Source organism: Paroedura picta, chromosome 6 (assembly GCF_049243985.1).
Source record: "Paroedura picta isolate Pp20150507F chromosome 6, Ppicta_v3.0, whole genome shotgun sequence".
Taxonomy (NCBI): Eukaryota; Metazoa; Chordata; class Lepidosauria; order Squamata; family Gekkonidae; genus Paroedura; species Paroedura picta.
In genome coordinates, this window is record NC_135374.1 from 7,522,878 (window position 1) to 7,542,081 (window position 19,204).

At 46.5% G+C, this 19,204-nt stretch overlaps 1 protein-coding gene across 1 annotated transcript in view; it reads right to left on the reverse strand.

Annotated features, from left to right (window-relative positions):
* Window positions 1-19,204, reverse strand: part of TENM4 (teneurin transmembrane protein 4) — a 1,513,397-nt gene that overhangs the window by 1,355,510 nt on the left and 138,683 nt on the right. The window contains exon 2 of the mRNA XM_077341303.1: window positions 18,466-18,509. The gene's annotated coding sequence lies outside the window, so the exon portion shown is untranslated. The remainder of the gene's footprint in view (window positions 1-18,465; window positions 18,510-19,204) is intronic.

The following is a 19,204-nucleotide window of genomic DNA, read 5'->3' on the forward strand; positions in this document are numbered from 1 at the left end:
ACTATACCATGCTGGGCTGTACATTTTTTTAATTGGATTCTTTGAGTTGATTGTAGGTTTTAGCATATTGTGTTGATTGTTCTATGCAGCTGTGTTTCATAGATTACAAGAGCGCATTGGGGACGTGATAAGAGGGGAACACAGCTCTTTTTCATAAAAGAAAAACAATAAAATGAATGGCTCATGGACTTCTTGTTTTTCCACTCGGAAATCTCCCGAGATCCATCTTGTCCTAAGGATGATTTCCTTTCTCTTCCAAAACCCTTTCCTAATTGCACTTAAAAGCTAGAAACACAAAAGGAGAGAAAGAGAAAGAAAAATCCTAGTAATGTATAAATAGTATGAGTGTGCTTTTTTATTTGGGTTTCATTATATAATGTTCATTATTAAGGCTATCTCATTTTTAATTCTCATTTTTTGTTCACTTTCATTTGCAACTAGAAGCATGTTCCTTCCTTCCTTCCTTCCTTCCTTCCTTCCTTCCTTCCTTCCTTCCTTCCTTCCTTCCTTCCTTCCTTCCTTCCTATAATCCAACAAACAATGAGAGGGTTGGGAGAGGAGACATGATGCTGGGTGCATGGTTGTGACATCAGCTGTGTTGCTACATCACTTTTGGAGGAATCTCAGAAGTGAGATCGAGTAGTTCTAGGAATCATGTGAAACTCTATGGTAAAGCAATAGAATAAATGACAATTCCTAGAGCTACTTGATGTCACTTCCAGATTTTCCCTGGAAGTGATGTACTACTACAGCAGACAACTTTCAATTTTTGCTTCCACTGTTGCTCCAAGCAGTTGTGGACATCTGCCTAGGCCTGCATGAGTCAGTGGGGACACCTAGCAGCTCCGAGTGCCAAAACTTTAATTCATTTGCAAAGAAGGGCCTAGTCTGCACACAATAGATAATGCACTTTCAAAGCACTTTAGAAGTAGATTTTCCTGTTCTGCACAGGAAAATCCAGCTGCCAAATCACATTGAAAGTGCATTATCCTATGTGTGCAGACTAGGCCCTGGTATCTCCAGATCTACTTGAGGTGGTCCCAGTGTATCTGAGAGACCACCTTCCTGCCTATACCCCCAAAAGAGTCTTACGCAATGCCATCTCCAACTGGCTGTGGATCCCTGGCCCCAGAGAAGCACGTCAGACCTCAACAAGGGCCAGAGCCTTCTCGGTCCTGGCCCCCACCTGGTGGAACGAGCTCCCTGAGGAGATCAGAGCCCTGCTCAAACTTCCACTGTTCCGCATGGCCTGCAAGAGGGAGCTCTTCCACCAGGCATTTGCTTGAGGCTGACTGACTCAGAACACCTGCTGGACCCCCCAGACGCCTGCTCACGACTCTCCCAAAGTTACTGTTAATTATTATTATATAATACTTGTGGTTTTGTAATCTTTTGAAGTTTTTTGAAAGTTGTTTTGATGTTATAGTCTGCATAACATTTCATGTAAGTTATAATGTTCTGTGTAAACCGCCCAGAGCTGCAAAGAAATGGGCGGTATAAAAATCGAAATAAATAAATAAATAAATAACATGATAATATCAATAAAAACACTTAAAAACAAAATATATAATATCAGTAAGATCATTATTATCAATAAGATGACAGCACAGCTAGTGTTCATACACACCCAGAAAACCCTTTCTGACAATGATTGCAGTGACTGATAAACCACAATCCACTTTGGTGTGAACAACTGCTAACGTATTTGGTTGGATAACGTGCCAGCCATTTACATTATCCACTGGCATTGCTTCACCATCCAGCTGTCACTTTCACTGTCTCCCTCTGGCTGCTGCCTTGTATGACTGTAAAGAGCAGACCACGCAGTCTTCCAAGATTGTGGCAGAAACTCACAGTTGATTTGGGGAGGATTATCATCATTCTTTTTCTCAAGGGGATGTGGTCTACTTTTTTACTTAATTTAAACAGGGGATTAGGACTGGGTTTAGATCAGTCCAGGCTTGAATGTCCATCTGCAGTCTGTTGAGGGCTCTTGGCCAGCTTATGCCTTGCCCACCTAGAAAGCAGCCAAGCATATGCTTCAATGCGCAAACCAATTTATTTGACGCTTTTAATCGCAGCAGATAGCTCTGGAAGCTTATTTCTAGTGGCGAGTAAAAAAAACCGTCCAGCACCCTGTCGAAGTCCAGTTGTGACAATGAAACCCACGAAGCGTCATGATGGCTTCACGGTTCACAAAAATGCACTGAGTGTCAACCATTTATGCCTTCATTTTATGAACTGGATTTCTTTAGGGAATTTTTAACCCACAGAGCACACCTAACTTCCTCTTTCTCGTTTCCCCTCACGACAAACCTGTGAGGGAAGCGAGGCTGAGAGGAAATGAGCTGTGACCTTGGTGGGAAAAGGGGGATTTGAACCCAGATCCCACAGTTCTCTCTGTGGCATTCGAGCCATGCTCTGGGTTAGATGCCAGTGTGGATGCATATCCTGATGACGTTCCTTTGGCATCTGTTTAGCATCTGTTACAGCTTGTGTAGCCTGAGAATGCAGACGAGGTCCTTGGACAGGGGCTACCACCTGTGGTCTTGACCCTTGCCCTTTCTGGCCAATAAAAGGTGCCAGAGGGGGACAGGCTGAGTGAGAAGTATTAGGCATATGAGACAGGAGGCTGGACTAGATGGACTGCTGATCTGATCCAGCAAGGCTCTTCTTAGGTTCTTATTAGGCGAAGGTCTTGGCCTCTATGCCCGGCTCTTGGCCTTCCAGAGGAACTGGTTGGACACTGTGTGAGACAGGATGCTGGACTAGAAGGACCACTGGCCTGGTCCAGCAGTGCTCTTCTGAGGGTCTTCTCAGGGGAAGGCCTCGGCCTCTCTGCCCTGTGGCTGGCCCTGCAGAGAAACTGGCTGGCCCCTGGGTGAGACGGGAGGCTGGACTGGAGGAATCCTCCCTGGCCTGACCCAGCAGTGCTCTTCTGAGGGTCTTCTCAGGGGAAGGCCTCGGCCTCTCTGCCTTGTTGCTGGCCCTGCAGAGGAACTGGCTGGCCCCTGGGTGAGATGGAAGGCTGGACTGGAGGGACCCTCCCTTGTCTGACCCGGCAGGGCTCTTCTGAGGACTTTATCAGGGGAAGGCCTCGGCCTCTCTGCCCTGTGGCTGGCCCCTGGGTGAGACGGGAGGCTGGACTGGAGGGACCCTCCCTTGTCTGACCCGGCAGGGCTCTTCTGAGGTCCTTATCACGGGAAGGCCTCGGCCTCTCTGCCCTGTGGCTGGCCCTGCAGAGGAACTGGCTGGCCCCTGGGTGAGACGGGAGGCTGGACTGGAGGGACCCTCCCTTGTCTGACCCAGCAGGGCTCTTCTGAGGTCTTTATCAGGGGAAGGCCTCGGCCTCTCAGCCCTGTTGTTGGCCTTCAGGAGGAACTGGCTGGCTGCTTTGTAAAACAGGACGCTGAACTAGATGGACGACTGGGCTGATCCAGCAAGGCTGCTCTTCTGTTCCGAAGCCGCTGCAAACCGACCTTGGAATCACACCCCCTGGCTACCAAGAATTAATACCTTTCGCAGAGATTGCAGTCACAGCAGATCTAAAGATGGCTTTCAGAAACGAATCATCCTGTAGAGGAAAAGGACTGTGTTTGGCAAAGAGGTTGGATGCTGGAGTGGGAGACAGATACGGAGCGTGAAATCGATGATGGCTTCGGAACATTTCTATTTACCAAAGGATCTCAGTTTTCAGTCTGCTTAAACTTAACAGAGAGCCGTTATAAAGCGGCAAATCAATGGCACATTATGCAGCAGAAGAGCCATGGAATTGATAAACTAGCTGGGGGCCATGCGGTTCTGCAGCACAGCCAAGGGTGCTCCTGTCTGTCCACGGTGGAAGCCTGTAAGACTTCAGAAGCCCAGGTAGATGGCCCATGACAGGAAGCAGATGAATGAGATAAGCCATGAGAGGTAAGCATGGTGTAGTGGTTAAGAGCTATGCCCTCTAACCTGACGATTCCCCTCTGCTCCTCCACATCCAGCCAGCTGGGTGACCTGGGTCTATTCTTAGTCCTGATAGGGCTGTTCTCTTCCAGCGATATCAGGCTTCATGCACGCTTGTATTTCCTTAAAATCAGAGTCCAGTAGCACCTTTAAGACCAACAAAGATTTATTCAGGGCGTGAGCTTTTGAGTGCAAGCACTCTTTGTCTGACTAGATGGATGACTGGTATGATGAAGGGTGCTTGCACTCCTCACTGGCAGTCTTCAAGCAAAGGTTGGATACACACTTTTCTTGGATGCTTTAGGATGCTTAGGGCTAATCCTGCGTTGAGCAGGGGGTTGGACTAGATGGCCTGTATGGCCCCTTCCAACTCTATGATTCTATGATTCTATGAAAGCTCACGCCCTGAATAAATCTTTGTTGGTCTTAAAGGTGCTACTGGACTTTGATTTTATTGTGCTGCTTCAGACCAACATGGCTACCCATTTGTATTTCCTTGTTCGTGACTTTTGCTGTCCCTGGAATCCGCAGAAGCCTTCTCCAGCAGCAGAGTTCAAACGTATCAATTCTCAAGTGTGTGTGCAGAAATCCTATTTCACTTTCAAAATTTACCTCCCACCTCTCCGCTCTCGCAAAAGCCACCAAGGTGGCTAACAAATCAAAACACACCCAACAAAATTACACTTTAAAGTTGGTAAAACAACTTATAACCGGAGTTCAAATACAAAGGTATAAGGACAAGAATCAAACATTCTTCAGAAAGGAGGGATCTTTGAGGGAACTTCAAATTAAAAAAAAAATATTTTCACTTGCTGACAAAAGACAGAATCAGAGAGAGAAATGATGCATTGAACCAAATAAGAGAATTCTGAGCTCCTACATGGCTTTATCGATCATCTAAGAGGGTTGCCAGCTCAATGTGGAGAAATCCTTGGAGATTTGGAGGAACAGCTTAGGGAGGATGGGGGTCTGTATTCTCAGTGTTCAGAGGACCACAGTGGGAAGGCCGTCTAGAGTTCTGGCCCTGCAGGTGGACTTCCTGAAGGCACCTTGGTTTGGTCATTGTCTGACATAGAGTTTTTGATTGGATGGACCATTGGCCTGATCCAACATGGCCTCTCTTATATTCTTATATCTGGGGTAGTGATGCTCTGTATTCTTGGTGCTTGTGGGGCCACAGTGGGAGGGCTTCTGGAGTTCTGACCCCACTGGTAGATCTCCTGATGGCCTCTGGGTTTTGGCCACTGTGTGACACAGAGTGTTTGACTGGATGGACCATTGGCCTGATCCAACATGGCTTCTCTTATGCTATTGAGAGAGCCAAAGCTTCCTTGATCAGCTATCTGGAGAGAAGACACTCCTAAACCATGTCACATTGTTGTTGCGTGGAGGAGCGAAAAAGCCACTTAAGCCCCTCCTCAAGCTCCTTGGCGAAAATGCAGGGTAACAATGGATTAAACAAAAAAACAAACAAACGTAGGCCTTGCTTCCACACACAAGCACCCCATCGCCCATCCTTAATGCTTAACATTTGCACTGTGGATGGATCTCACCATCCTTGGGTTGCAGAATAGCCTTGCTCAAAATAGGGGATTAGCCTAATGCAGGTTCTGCATAATTATAAAGCTAAATGACAGCTTGAATAATTGATGCAATATTGACCCATTTAGTATAACCTTAATAACCAATTCCTAGCATACACCACTTACAAGTTAATACACCCTAACAAGGGATTAACTGAAGAGTAGACGGAACTATAAATTTCGCCTTTGTATCACCCCCATGTTTTATTAAAATCCATTACATTCTTTCTGCGTGTGCAAGGTCAGGTTCTAAAAGGTACCCACCATTAGGGTTCATCCATGTTACGGCAGAAATACGGGAATGTTGAAACGCTCCAAATGGCTTTCTCTCCTGCCCCCTCCACAAAAAACTGAGTGTTCTACCAAGGACTTACAGAGGGCACATTATCCCTGCTAAAATGGATGACTAAGATTATCTGTCCCTGCTAAGAATCTACCATAGATGAGCAAGACTGACACAGGTGAAAAAGTAAGGTATTTGGCCGACTATGAAAGCCAATCGGGGTGGTGAAAATGCAGTTTTCCACCTGTCTAGAAGCAAAACTGGAAGCAAAACAACAACAACAAAACATTAAAAATGTTAAATAACGAATATGAGGGCTTCCAATACCCCCCCAGTTATACTGGATTTCTACAATTTCTACAATTCTCCCTCAAATGAACTTCAAAGGGAGAATCCAACGTGAAAGTACAGAATCAGAATCCATTGACCAGTTGAACATGATCACCCTCCTAGACACACCCTAGCCAGTAATGCCTCCCCATGACCCACCCTTTGCAGATGTTCATTTATATGGTTGTTCTTTCATATGACCTCTGAATTGCCCTACTGATTAAGTGTAACAGCTGTTCCATGCTATATTTTTCTGTTAAACTTTATGTGACTCCTATACTGCCCAGCTGTCTATAGCTGGGAATTCCTTCCACTGGGAAGGGGCTAATGATTATTCTGATATTTCTTGTTTTACTCTGGCCTCTGTCAGCAACTTTCCCCCTCCCAACCTTCCTTTTAAGAACATAAAAACAGCCCTGCTGGATCAGACCAATAGTTCATCTAGTCCAGCATCCTCTCTCACACGGTGGCAAACCAGTTCCTCTGGAGGGCCAACAACAGGGCATAAGGGTCAAGACCTTCCCCTGATAAGACCCTCAGAAGAGCCCTGCTGGGTCAGACCAGGGAGGGTCCATCCAGTCCAGCCTCCCGTCTCACCCAGGGGCCAGCCAATTCCTCTGCAGGGCCAGCCACAGGGCAGAGAGGTCGAGGCCTTCCCCTGATAAGACCCTCAGAAGAGTCCTGCTGGGCCAGACCAGGAAGCATCCTGTTCCATACAGCAGCCAACCAGTTCCTCTGGATGGCCAACAGCAGGGCTTAGAGGCTGAGGCCTTCATGAGAACAACAGAAGAGCCCTGCTGACTCAGACCAATAGCCCACCTAGTCCAGCATCCTGTCTCACACAATGGCTAACCAGTTCCTCTAAAGGTCCTACAACAGAACATAGAGGCTGAAGCCTTCCCATGACGTTGCCTCCTGATTCTGGGACTGGGTTATTTTACTCAGGAGCTCAGACAACTGAGAGCACGTGGAGAGAGCTACTGGGGAGAGTTGCTGCTGACCAGGTGAGGCTATTGTTCTGCCTGGGTGAGGTGATTGCTGGGTAATTGTTGGGAGGCTTAAAAAGGGCTACTCCTCACCAGAGGCAGAGCTCAGACAACTGAGAGCACGTGGAGAGAGCTACTGGGGAGAGTTGCTGCTGACCAGGTGAGGCTATTGTGCTGCCTGGGTGAGGTGATTGCTGGGTAATTGTTGGGAGGCTTAAAAAGGGCTACTCCTCACCAGAGGCAGAGCTCAGACAACTGAGAGCACGTGGAGAGAGCTACTGGGGAGAGTTGCTGCTGACCAGTAGTTGCACTGCCTACAAGTTACAATGGACCTCCAGGACACTCATCCCATCATCTGCAGTGAGTGTGACATGATTGCCTTCCTCCCAGAAGACAAGATGGACTACAGCTGCCCCAAGTGTAAGCTGGTAAGACATTTGGAGGAAAAGATTAGGGGATTAGAAAACAAAATTATTACTCTGACCCAAAGTAAGAAAGGGGAGGAGTTCGTAGTCCAGAGCTCTGCAACATGGAATAAAGAGAATAAAGAGAATACAACCAGTCCTGAAGAGGACAAGGAGATTGACCACAATAGGGAGCCTCTGCAGGCAGTTCGGAAAAAGACTGAACGGCGAAGAGCGAGACAGTTCTCGGGGCCTTTGGAGCTCCAGAATAGATTTCAGGCCCTTGCAGAGGAGGTGCAAGGGTCAACAAGGGAAGAGGTCCCAAAACAAACTCTAAGACAAAGGGAAGAGGCCACGGGGACAGAAGGAAATGGAGTTGAGAAGAAAAAAAAAAGGAGAGTACTGGTAATTGGAGACTCCCTGCTAAGAGGAATGGATCGCCATGTGGCTGGGCCCGACCCCCTAACCCGAGAGGTGTGTTGCTTGCCAGGGGCGAAAATTAAAGATGTTTCAGAAAGGCTGCCCAAACTCCTCAAATCTACGGATCGCTACCCATTTGTGATGGTCCATGTGGGAACGAATGACATGTCCCTGAATACCATCGCTCCTATTAAAAAAGACTATCAAGATCTGGGGAGGAAGCTCAAGCAAATGGGGGCACAAGTGGTATTCTCTTCAATCTTGCCTGTCAAGGGAAGAGGAATGCGTCGGGAGAGGAAGATAATGGAGGTGAATCACTGGCTGCGTAGTTGGTGCCGGCAGGAGAGATTTGGTTTCTGGGACCATGGGATAGGCTTTCTTGAGGAAGGCCTACTAGCACCTGATGGACTGCACTTATCGAAACTGGGGAAGAATGTGTTTGGCAGGAACCTGGGGAGATTCATCAGGAGAGCTTTAAACTAAAGCCACTAGGGGAAGGAGACGATCAACATAGGGAGTGTATGGAAGGAAAACTATCGGAGGCAGCCCAACCGGCAAGGCCAGCTCATAGGGAACCAAAAGTAAAAGGATTCAGATGTCTTTATACTAACGCCCGAAGCATGGGCAATAAAAAGGAAGAGCTGGAACTTCTCATGCTGATGGAAAGGTATGATCTAGTAGGCATCACAGAAACTTGGTGGAATGATTCTCATGACTGGAATGTAATGGTGGATGGATATGAACTGTTCAGAAAAAACAGAATAGATCGAAGAGGTGGAGGAGTGGCACTGTATGTGAGGAAAGGGCTTACCTGTCAGGAAATTCTAGTGAAGGAGAGTATATCTACAGTGGAAAGCATCTGGGTGAAAATAAGCGAGGGGAAAACTAACAGTGTGGTGGTTGGTGTCTGCTACCGACCGCCTGACCAACGAGAGGATGTGGATGCTGCACTTTGTGAGCAGCTTGAGAAAATATCCAAACGGCAGGACCTTGTCATCATGGGTGACTTCAATTTCCCAGATGTGTGCTGGGAAACAAACTCTGCGAAGCGTCCTCAGTCATGCAAGTTTCTGACCTGCCTGGCTGACAATTTCATTTATCAAATGGTAGATGAACCCACAAGAGGTTCAGCCATACTGGACTTAATACTGACCAACAGGCAAGAGTTGGTGGATGAGGTGAAGGAGGTGGGGACCCTAGGGGGAAGTGACCATGTCCTCATAGAATTCCTTTTGAGATTGGGAGCCAAGGAAGCTTGTAGCCAGACGCGGATGTTGGATTTTCGTAGGGCAAACTTTAATAAACTCAGAGACATGATGAGTGTCATACCATGGACGAGAATGCTGGAAGGGAAGGGAGCATGTGAAGGGTGGGCGCTACTCAAACAAGAGCTATTGCATGCTCGATCAATGACTATTCCAGAAATACGAAAACACTGCAGGAGCTCTAAGAAGCCTATTTGGATGAACAGAGAACTTCAAGAGGAACTAAGAAAGAAAAGGAAAATGTTCAGGAAATGGAGGGAAGGACAGAGCTCTAAAGAAGAGTACCTACAGGTTACTAGGCACTGTAGATCAATCATCAGAAAGGCCAAAGCTGAGAGTGAGCTAAGATTGGCCAGGGAAGCCCATTGTAACAAGAAAAGATTTTTCAGTTACGTGAGGAGCAAACGTAAAGTAAAGGAGGCAATAGGCCCGCTGTTGGGTGCGGATGGACAAACTCTAACGAAAGATGCAGAGAAAGCAGAAAGGCTTAGTGCCTATTTTACATCTGTTTTTTCCCACAGGTCAAAGTGTTTAGGCACATCTAGAGATGGCTGTAGCCAAAGGATAGTGTCTGGGTGGCAGGTTAACATGGATAGAGAGGTGGTCGAGAGGCATTTAGCTGCACTGGATGAGTTCAAATCCCCTGGTCCGGATGAAATGCACCCGAGAGTACTCAAAGAACTTTCCAGAGAACTTGCACAGCCCTTGTCCATCATCTTCGGAACCTCTTTAAGGACTGGAGATGTCCCGGAGGACTGGAAAAGAGCAAACGTTATTCCGATCTTCAAAAAAGGGAGGAAGGATGACCCGGGAAACTACAGACCAGTGAGTCTGACCTCTGTTGTGGGGAAGATAATGGAGCAGATATTAAAGGGAGCGATCTGCAAACATCTGGAGGACAATTTGGTGATCCAAGGAAGTCAGCATGGATTTGTCTCCAACAGGTCCTGCCAGACCAACCTAGTTTCCTTTTTTGACCAAGTAACAGGTTTGCTGGATCGGGGAAATTTGGTTGATGTCATTTACTTGGATTTTAGTAAAGCTTTTGACAAGGTTCCCCATGATGTTCTGATGGATAAGTTGAAGGACTGCAATCTGGATTTTCAGATCGTTAGGTGGATAGGGAATTGGTTAGAGAACCGCACTCAAAGAGTTGTTGTCAATGGTGTTTCATCAGACTGGAGAGAGGTGAGTAGCGGGGTACCTCAGGGTTCGGTGCTCGGCCCGGTACTTTTTAACATATTTATTAATGATCTAGATGAGGGGGTGGAGGGACTACTCATCAAGTTTGCAGATGACACCAAATTGGGAGGACTGGCAAATACTCCGGAAGATAGAGACAGAGTTCAACGAGATCTGAACACAATGGAAAAATGGGCAAATGAGAACAAGATGCAATTTAATAAAGATAAGTGTAAAGTTCTGCATCTGGATCAGAAAAATGAAAAGCATGCCTACTGGATGGGGGATACGCTTCTAGGTAGCACTGTGTGTGAACGAGACCTTGGGGTACTTGTGGATTGTAAACTAAACATGAGCAGGCAGTGTGATGCAGCGGTAAAAAAGGCAAATGCCATTTTGGGCTGTATCAACAGAGGCATCACATCAAAATCACAAGATGTCATAGTCCCATTGTATACGGCACTGGTCAGACCACACCTGGAGTACTGTGTGCAGTTCTGGAGGCCTCACTTCAAGAAGGACATCGATAAAATTGAAAGGGTACAGAGGAGAGCGACGAAGATGATCTGGGGCCAAGGGACCAAGCCCTATGAAGATAGGTTGAGGGACTTGGGAATGTTCAGCCTGGAGAAAAGGAGGTTGAGAAGGGACATGATAGCCCTCTTTAAGTATTTGAAAGGTTGTCACTTGGAGGAGGGCAGGATGCTGTTTCTGCTGGCTGCAGAGGAAAGGACACGCAGTAATGGGTTTAAACTTCAAGTACAACGATATAGGCTAGATATCAGGAAAAAGTTTTTCTCAGTCAGAGTAGTTCAGCAGTGGAATAGGCTGCCTAAGGAGGTGGTGAGCTCCCCCTCACTGGCAGTCTTCAAGCAAAGGTTGGATACACACTTTTCTTGGATGCTTTAGGATGCTTAGGGCTAATCCTGCGTTGAGCAGGGGGTTGGACTAGATGGCCTGTATGGCCCCTTCCAACTCTATGATTCTATGATTCTATACTCTCTCCGAACATGGAACATAAGAAGAGCATCTTCTGTATCCATCTAATATTCCATCCAGCCCAGCATCTGTCTCAACGGCCAGCCAGTTCCTCTGGAGGGCCAGCAACAAGGCAGAGAGGCCGAGACCTTCATAAGAACACCAGAAGAGCCCTTCTGGATCAGACCAGACAGGATGCTAGGCCAGATTTGCGCAAGAAAAGTAGAATCAATTATTTTCAACTTCAAATAGCAGACGGGAGAAATTCAAGGTCAACCTCCTTCTCTTTTGTTATTTCCAGTCACACTATTGTGTACCAGACCACAGTCTGGTGCTATACTTTCTAACACAGCCTCTGCCTTATACAGCTTCCAATCTGTCTGGATACACCACTATCGTAAGTTCGACTTTGAGAAATGTTTGTAATTGCGTCCCCCCTTCACCCTTCTCATTTCACATGTTTCTACTATTACTTAAACTGCACTGACATCTGGTGGCTCGGAATATTTAAGGGGACTAAACATACGCTGCCTTTCGCTTCACCATCCAAGGTCATTTTGACTTTTTCCTGATTATTCATCTGTCCCAAAAGACTGGCACCATCTTTTATGAATCTATAGGGTTTTAGCACTCAAACTATCTAGGAAACAAATTCTTTACATTTTTCATCCATCTAGTAGCCCTGGCTCACCCTTCTTAGCTTTTGAGATCTCCCTAGCCTGTGCAATCCAGGGCCTAGTCTGCACACAATAGATAATGCACTTCCAATGCACTTTAGAAGTAGATTTTCCTGTTCTGCACAGGAAAACCCAGCTGCCAAAGCACATAGAAAATGCATTATCCAATGTGTGCAGACTAGGCCCAGGCCAAGATGGATCAGTTTTACCAGGAAAGAAATGTCCAGCTGTTGAATGCTCCAAATTATTCACTCTCCTTTTCTCTTTCGCTTTCAATTCTCCACTTATGAGAAGACTGGGGGAATTGCCTTTGCCCTTAAAAATAAATGTAGGAAAACGGAATGGGTTTGCTGAATTAAATTGGCATCCTGTTTTCTATAGTGATGTTGCGAGGGTAAAGCAGGGCAGAGCTATGTGGTCCTTGAACCACTTGTGGGGAAAGGGAGCTAAATGGTAAGGCAGGCAGAAAGGCAGACAGACTGGCATTACAAATGAGGTGCACCTACAGAAAAGACCCTGATCCAATCTCTCACCTCAGAATAAGGGGAACCTCCCTCACAGGGTGTCTGTTGTGGGGAGAGGAAGGGAAGGCGATTGCAAGTCACTTTGAGACTCCTCTGGGTAGAGAAAAGCGGCATCTAAGAACTAACTCTTCTTCTTCTTCTTCTTCTTCTTCTTCTTCTTCTTCTTCTTCTTCTTCTTCTTCTTCTTCTTCTTCAATATCAGGGCTCTCTCAGCCCCACCTCCCTCACAGGGTATCTGTTGTGGGGAGAAGAAGGGGAAAAAATTCTAAGCTGCTTTGAGACTCCTTTGGGCAGTGAAAAGCAGGGTGCAGAAACCAAACTCTTCTTCTTGCTAAAACAGCCACTGCAATATGAGCCCTTCAAATTCACCAGGATTCTTTGTCGGTCTTGTAAAAGACTAGCTCAGCTACCATTTAAGAAGCAATAAGGAGGGAAAGAGAAGTACATTTAACAGCGGAAGAAAGGAGGCAGGAGAAATGCCGGGGCGAAGGGAAGAGCTCTCTTTTTTCCACGATAAAATTTGTGCCGTGAGGGATGCAAAAAAATGTGTTCTTTTTGCCTCTTAAGGCGACTCATGTGAAGCACAGCAGGGCCTCGCCAGTGGTGTACACTTTAATGTGTTTGAAGTATAGGTTCCTGAGGAGAAAATTAAAAACTGAACGGAGGAGGGGGGGAAACTCATCTATTTTAGACTTCTACCAAGTTTTGAACCCAGTGGGGTACTTTTTTTTTTAACCTCTCGTTTCATGGAGGGCGGCGTATGTTTGTGTGTGGGGGAGGCTTTCCAATATTTCAAAGTATTAAGGGTTCTCTGTCCAATGTGCTCTTCTCTTGCCATGACTGCTGGTCACAATTAAAGCTATGGCTGTTCCTCCTCAACCAACTTGCCTTTCAGAGCCAGTTTGGTGTAGTGGTTATCTGGTGAGCTGGGTTTGATTCCACGCTCCCCCACATGCAGCCAGCTGGATGACCTCAACACAGCACTGAGAAAGCTGTTCTGACTGAGCATGAATATCAGGGCTCTCTCAGCCTCACCCACCCCACAGGGTGTCTGTTGTGGGGAGAGGAAAGGGAAGGCGACTGTAAGCCGCTTTGAGCCTCCTTCGGGTAGAGAAAAGCGGCATATAAGAACCAACTCTTCTTCCTCTTCCTCTTCCTCCTACTCCTCCTCCTCCTCTTCCTCCTCCTCCTCCTCCTCCTTCTCTCAGCCTCCCCTCCCTCACAGGGTGTCTGTTGGGGGGGAGAGGAAAGGGCAGGCGAATGTAAGCCGCTTGGAGATTCCTTCAAGTAGAGAAAAGTGGCATATAAGAACCAACTCTTCTTCTTTCAAAGCCATAGGTGGTTACTGGAAATATGATAGATCTAACCAATCTACATTTGGTAGTCAGGCTTCTGTCCTTGTTTTTCCACGTTCAGTTCAAGCTCATAATTGCTGAGCAACCTAGAGCAATTCAACGTTTTATTTCCAGGAAGGCGTTCTCCTGTGTGCATGGGCCTGGACAAGGCTCCAACGGTGCCTGTGGCAGGAAAGGGAAGTTGAAAAAAATAGCATTCCCTTGCTGCAGGGCATTGGATGCCCTAAAGCAGGCCACAACTGGGAGGAGGCCAGGCCGGTGGAGAAGTCATGCATAAGCAGGGATTAGAAGAAGAAGATTGGTTCTTATATGCTGCTTTTCTCTACCTGAAGGAGTCTCAAAGCGGTTTACATTCAACTCTCCCCACAACAGACACCCTGTGAGGTGGGTGAGGCTGAGAGAGCCCTGAGATTACTGAAGAAGAAGGGTTGGTTCTTATATGCCGCTTTTCTCTACCCAAAGGAGTCTCAAAGCGGCTTACAGTCGCCTTCCCTTTCCTCTCCCCACAACAGACACCCTGTGAGGTGGGTGAGGCTGAGAGAGCCCTGAGATTACTGAAGAAGAAGGGTTGGTTCTTATATGCCGCTTTTCTCTACCCAAAGGAGTCTCCAAAGCAGCTTACAGTCACCTTCCCTTTCCTCTCTCCACAACAGACACCCTGTGAGGTGGGTGAGGCTGAGAGAGCCCTGAGATTACTGAAGAAGAAGGGTTGGTTCTTATATGCCGCTTTTCTCTACCCAAAGGAGTCTCAAAGCAGCTTACAGTCACCTTCCCTTTCCTCTCCCCACAACAGACACCCTGTGAGGTGGGTGAGGCTGAGAGAGCCCTGAGATTACTGAAGAAGAAGGGTTGGTTCTTATATGCCGCTTTTCTCTACCCAAAGGAGTCTCAAAGCAGCTTACAGTCACCTTCCCTTTCCTCTCCCCACAACAGAAACCCTGTGAGGTAGGTGAGGCTGAGAGAGCCCTGATATTCCTTCTTGGTCAGAACAGCTAATTGGTCTTGGAGTCAGACGGTCTTTGTTTGAACAACATTCCCCATTTACCGGGAAATATGAAGGATCGGGGATACTGGGGGAATGCTTCTGTCTTTCCAAAGTAATTTTTTCTTTTACATTTAACCCAATTGCCTCCTCTTCAGATAATATTATGTAGGATAGCTATGGCAGCCAAAAACCCTGCCATAATGTGTGTTCTCCCTACAGCAGCCTTTTTCAAATTTTTAACCACTGAGAACCCCCTGGAACATTCTTCAGGTTTCGAGAACCCCCAGAAGTGGCACAATCGTGCAGAATATGGTTGGGAAGCAGAGCTGTGGACACGCCCACCCTGGGCCCCTCCCCTTCCCACCCCCTCCAGGCCCATCATTGGCCACTGGGGAGGGGGGGCAGGTCAACACGACCACATATGTTCGTATTATACAATAAATGCTTAACAATTTTTAAAAATATATAGAACATTAATTGCCTCCCACCCATTGGGGACACCCTTCCAAGGCCATCAAGAAACCCCAGGGTTTCATGGAACCCTGGTTGAGAAAACCTCCCCTAATTTACGTAGCTACCTGGGAAGTTTTTAGCATCTTGGAAATCCACAGGCAGTTAGGATAAGCAACCCTGTGTCAAATCGATCTATGATCTCATCTTGCATTCCTATATAAATTTATTTGAGGCGCACTCAATGGGGGAAAAAATAAGAAGACGAAATAATTGTTAATCATATTATTAGGGTTTTGGGACAGTCCGGCTTGTATTCCTCCTACGACCTCCCCGCCTGCAACCCCCCGATTTTGGAATGGTTTCTCAGCACATTATGGTCTGCAGGGCTCAAGCAATTTCAGGTGGGTAATGGGAATGGTCATCAGCCAAGCAAAAATCCAATTTGTATAGTCCTTCACTTTATCACACGCCCCTCTTTGGATCCTGGCCTAGGCAGCACGGGCAGGAGCTATCTATAATAAACGACCCAGAGAGAACAGATATTAATCATATTTGCAGTTGTTGCTTTCGGAAGGTGAATCATCTTGCTAAAAAAAAAAAAAGAAAAGAGATTGCCTCACTGATACATATTTAGCAGCTCTGCCAAGGAACAGAGCCCTGAACAATTATTGGCCGTCAATTTTGCTTCTGGTAGAACAGGGAGTTCAAAAACACAATCTGCGTATTCTGTTGGAGGGCATGATTTAAGTGGTGATTATCCTGGCCTCCATGGCCCAGGCTAGCCCAGTCTCATCAGATCTTGGAAGCGAAGATAAGCAGGGTCAGCCCTGGTTAGAATTTGGATGGGAGACGACCAAGGAAGTCCAGGATATTCCAAGGAAGTCCCGGGTATTCCTACGTTGAGGCAAGCATGGCAAATCCATCTCCTTATGTCTTTGGCTTTGACCTGGATGGCCCAGGCTAACCTGAGCTCATCAGATTTTGGAAGCTAAGCAGGGTTGGCCCAGGTTAGAACTCTAGATGGGAGACCACCAAGGAAGCCAAGGGTGTTAGTATGCAGAGGTACATTTCAAACTATCTTTAGGGAAGGTACTACATTCAGCCACACGGAGTGGAAATCCATGGAATCTGATGAAGGGAGACTGTTGAAATCTCATACCCTGAAAATCTTGACAGTCTCTGAGTTGTTACTGGACTCATGTCTAGTTATGTTGTGAAGACATTTAGGCTCTAATGAAGTAACAGGCCAAAGATCATCCAATGATCTATATGGTGGATTTCAACCCAAGGCTCTGATTGTATTCTCATCCTGGGTGAAATATGCAAGGGTATATAATTGAGCAGAATACAAAGGGTGTCCCCGTAGGGGGCAGCAGATGATATATATATTTCGCGTAGATAAAATAGGAACTTGAGATGATTTTCAAATTATTTCCTCCAGTGTCCTGTTGGCTCAACAAGAGACTTCCTGTTTTTTTTTTCATGTACTTTCTCCATGCTCGCCTTCAGAACAGTTGAACTGACAAGAGAATGACTGTAGACAACAGCTAGCGAGGTAGTTAAGCCAATTCAATGTTCTCTCTGCATATTCAAATTCAACCAATAATTCATTGCTGGTGGGAAGCTGCATCAAATTGCAGTTGACCTATGGCTTACCATGATGCCTGATGGTTCCTAGAGCAGGTAGATCTAGAAATCACTGTGGTGTCTGAATTACCATGATGTCTGATGGTTTCTAGAGTAGGCAGCTCTAGAAATCACTGTGGTGTCTGAATTACCATGATGCCTGATGGTTTCTAGAGTAGGTAGCTCTAGAAATCACTGTGGTGTCTAAATTGCCATGATGTCAGATGGTTTCTAGAGTAGGTAGCTCTAGAAATCACTGTAGTGTCTGATGGTTCCTGGAGCTAACCATTGTCACTTTGAGGTTGTACCGTGAGGCAACACAGCAATGTCCGTGATGTCACTGACACCAAATCCACCCACCTACCCTCATGTCCCCACTCCCCGCCTTGCCTCCAGTTGCCCGGTTTGACCTGGCATCCCTACCTACTATTGATCCTGCCCATCAAGAGTGTGGATTTAATAGACTCATTGCTTATCAGTACAAAATTAGTTGCAACTAACCCTCAGTGTGGTGCCTATCTGATGATTGTATTGTACATGGAGAAAGACTGATGAATTGACTTTTCAATGTATGCACCCTCCAGATATGGTATAGAGGAGCTTTCCTCCTTGGAGGAATTGGAATCACAGAGAGCTGGAAGAAACCCCAAAGTGCCCTTCGGTCTAGACCCTCACCTTCTCAGGGACACAGCCCTGACTAGTGCTCATCCAACCTCTTCCTAAAAACTTCCAACAAAGGAGACTCCACCACCGTTCGTAGATAGCCCATCTACGAATAGCCCTCCCCTCCAGAAAATGCTTTCTAATATTTAACTGGAACCTCCTTTCACATCATTTGAACCCACTACTCTTAGTCCTTGTCTCCAAAGCTTCCGTAAACAAGATGGCCCCCTCTTCAACAGGTCTACCTTTTCCTTATTTAAACACAGCTATCCTATCTCTTCTGGCCCTACTCTTTTCCAAGCCACACATACCCAATCCAAAAGAGCAATCAGCATACTGGGTAGCTCTACCCCAAAGCTTAATATTTTCACAGACAGCCTTTATGGCTTCTAACTCCCTTCCCCAAGTGAACATATCCCATTAGTCACTCACAACATCTCGTAAATTTGGGTTAGAGCTCTTGCGCCCCTGCAATTGGAGGTCAAACCCCGGAGACTTTTCAAGTTGGACAACGGATGACCCTCCACAGAGTCCACAAATTGTGCAGGTCTTCTTTACAGTACTCTATTTAGCACACCTCTAAAACTATTCATGGTTTACAGGTGCTGGCAGCGGAAACCCAACGGCGCTAGACGACAACGTGGTGGAAACATCGCCAAAAATATCTGTTTCCTTGAACAAAGAGAATCCCTTACAGAGAAGGCAACATGCACAGGAAGTCATCCAATAGAAACCAGCAATACCGTCACATCATTTGTCCAAAAAACAACAACATAATAATAATGTAACCAAGGGTGACTTACCTAGCCGCCGTTGAAAGGTCCCCTCATCCAATGCTCCCCGAAATCTGTGAAGACAGGAGGCAGAAAAAACAAACAAACTTGAATTCAATTGACGTCTCCCAGAGGTTCTGAAGTATTTGGCTGTAGGAAGTGAGGTTTAAATCAGAGCTGTGACAAATTACAGGAGATGCAAATGACTTGGGGGAAGGTTCAAGGCTCATTGAACGCTTGGAAGAAGAAACAAAAGACGGATATCATTTCTCCCCAGTTTGGGACATTGTTGGGTTGCAGAAGTCCTCGTGGGGGTCTTTGGCTTGACTGTAGAACATCTGCTTGGCACGCAGAAGGTCCCAGGTTCAATCCCTGGCAGACATATGGTCTGATTCAGTATAAGACAGCCACGTATGTTTGTGCATACCTCTTAGATCTAACAGAACTGAGACTGAGAAGTTTCTCACTGTTACTCAAGGGCTGAGCGCTTACTTGATTCACAGAAGATCCCAGGTTCAATTCTGGGCATCTCAAGTTGGAAGAACCAGGCAGTAGAGGATGTGCAAGACCCCTGCCTGAGACCTTTTAAACCAGCTATAGAGAAAGCCTGCTAGAGAGGAACTGGTTGGCAACTCTGTGAGACAGGAGGCTGGACTAGATGGGCCACTGGTCTGATCCAACTGGGCTCTTCTGATGTTCTTATGAAGGCCTTGGCCACTATGCCCTGTAGTTGGCTCTCCAGGGGAACTGGATGGCCTCTGTGTGAGAT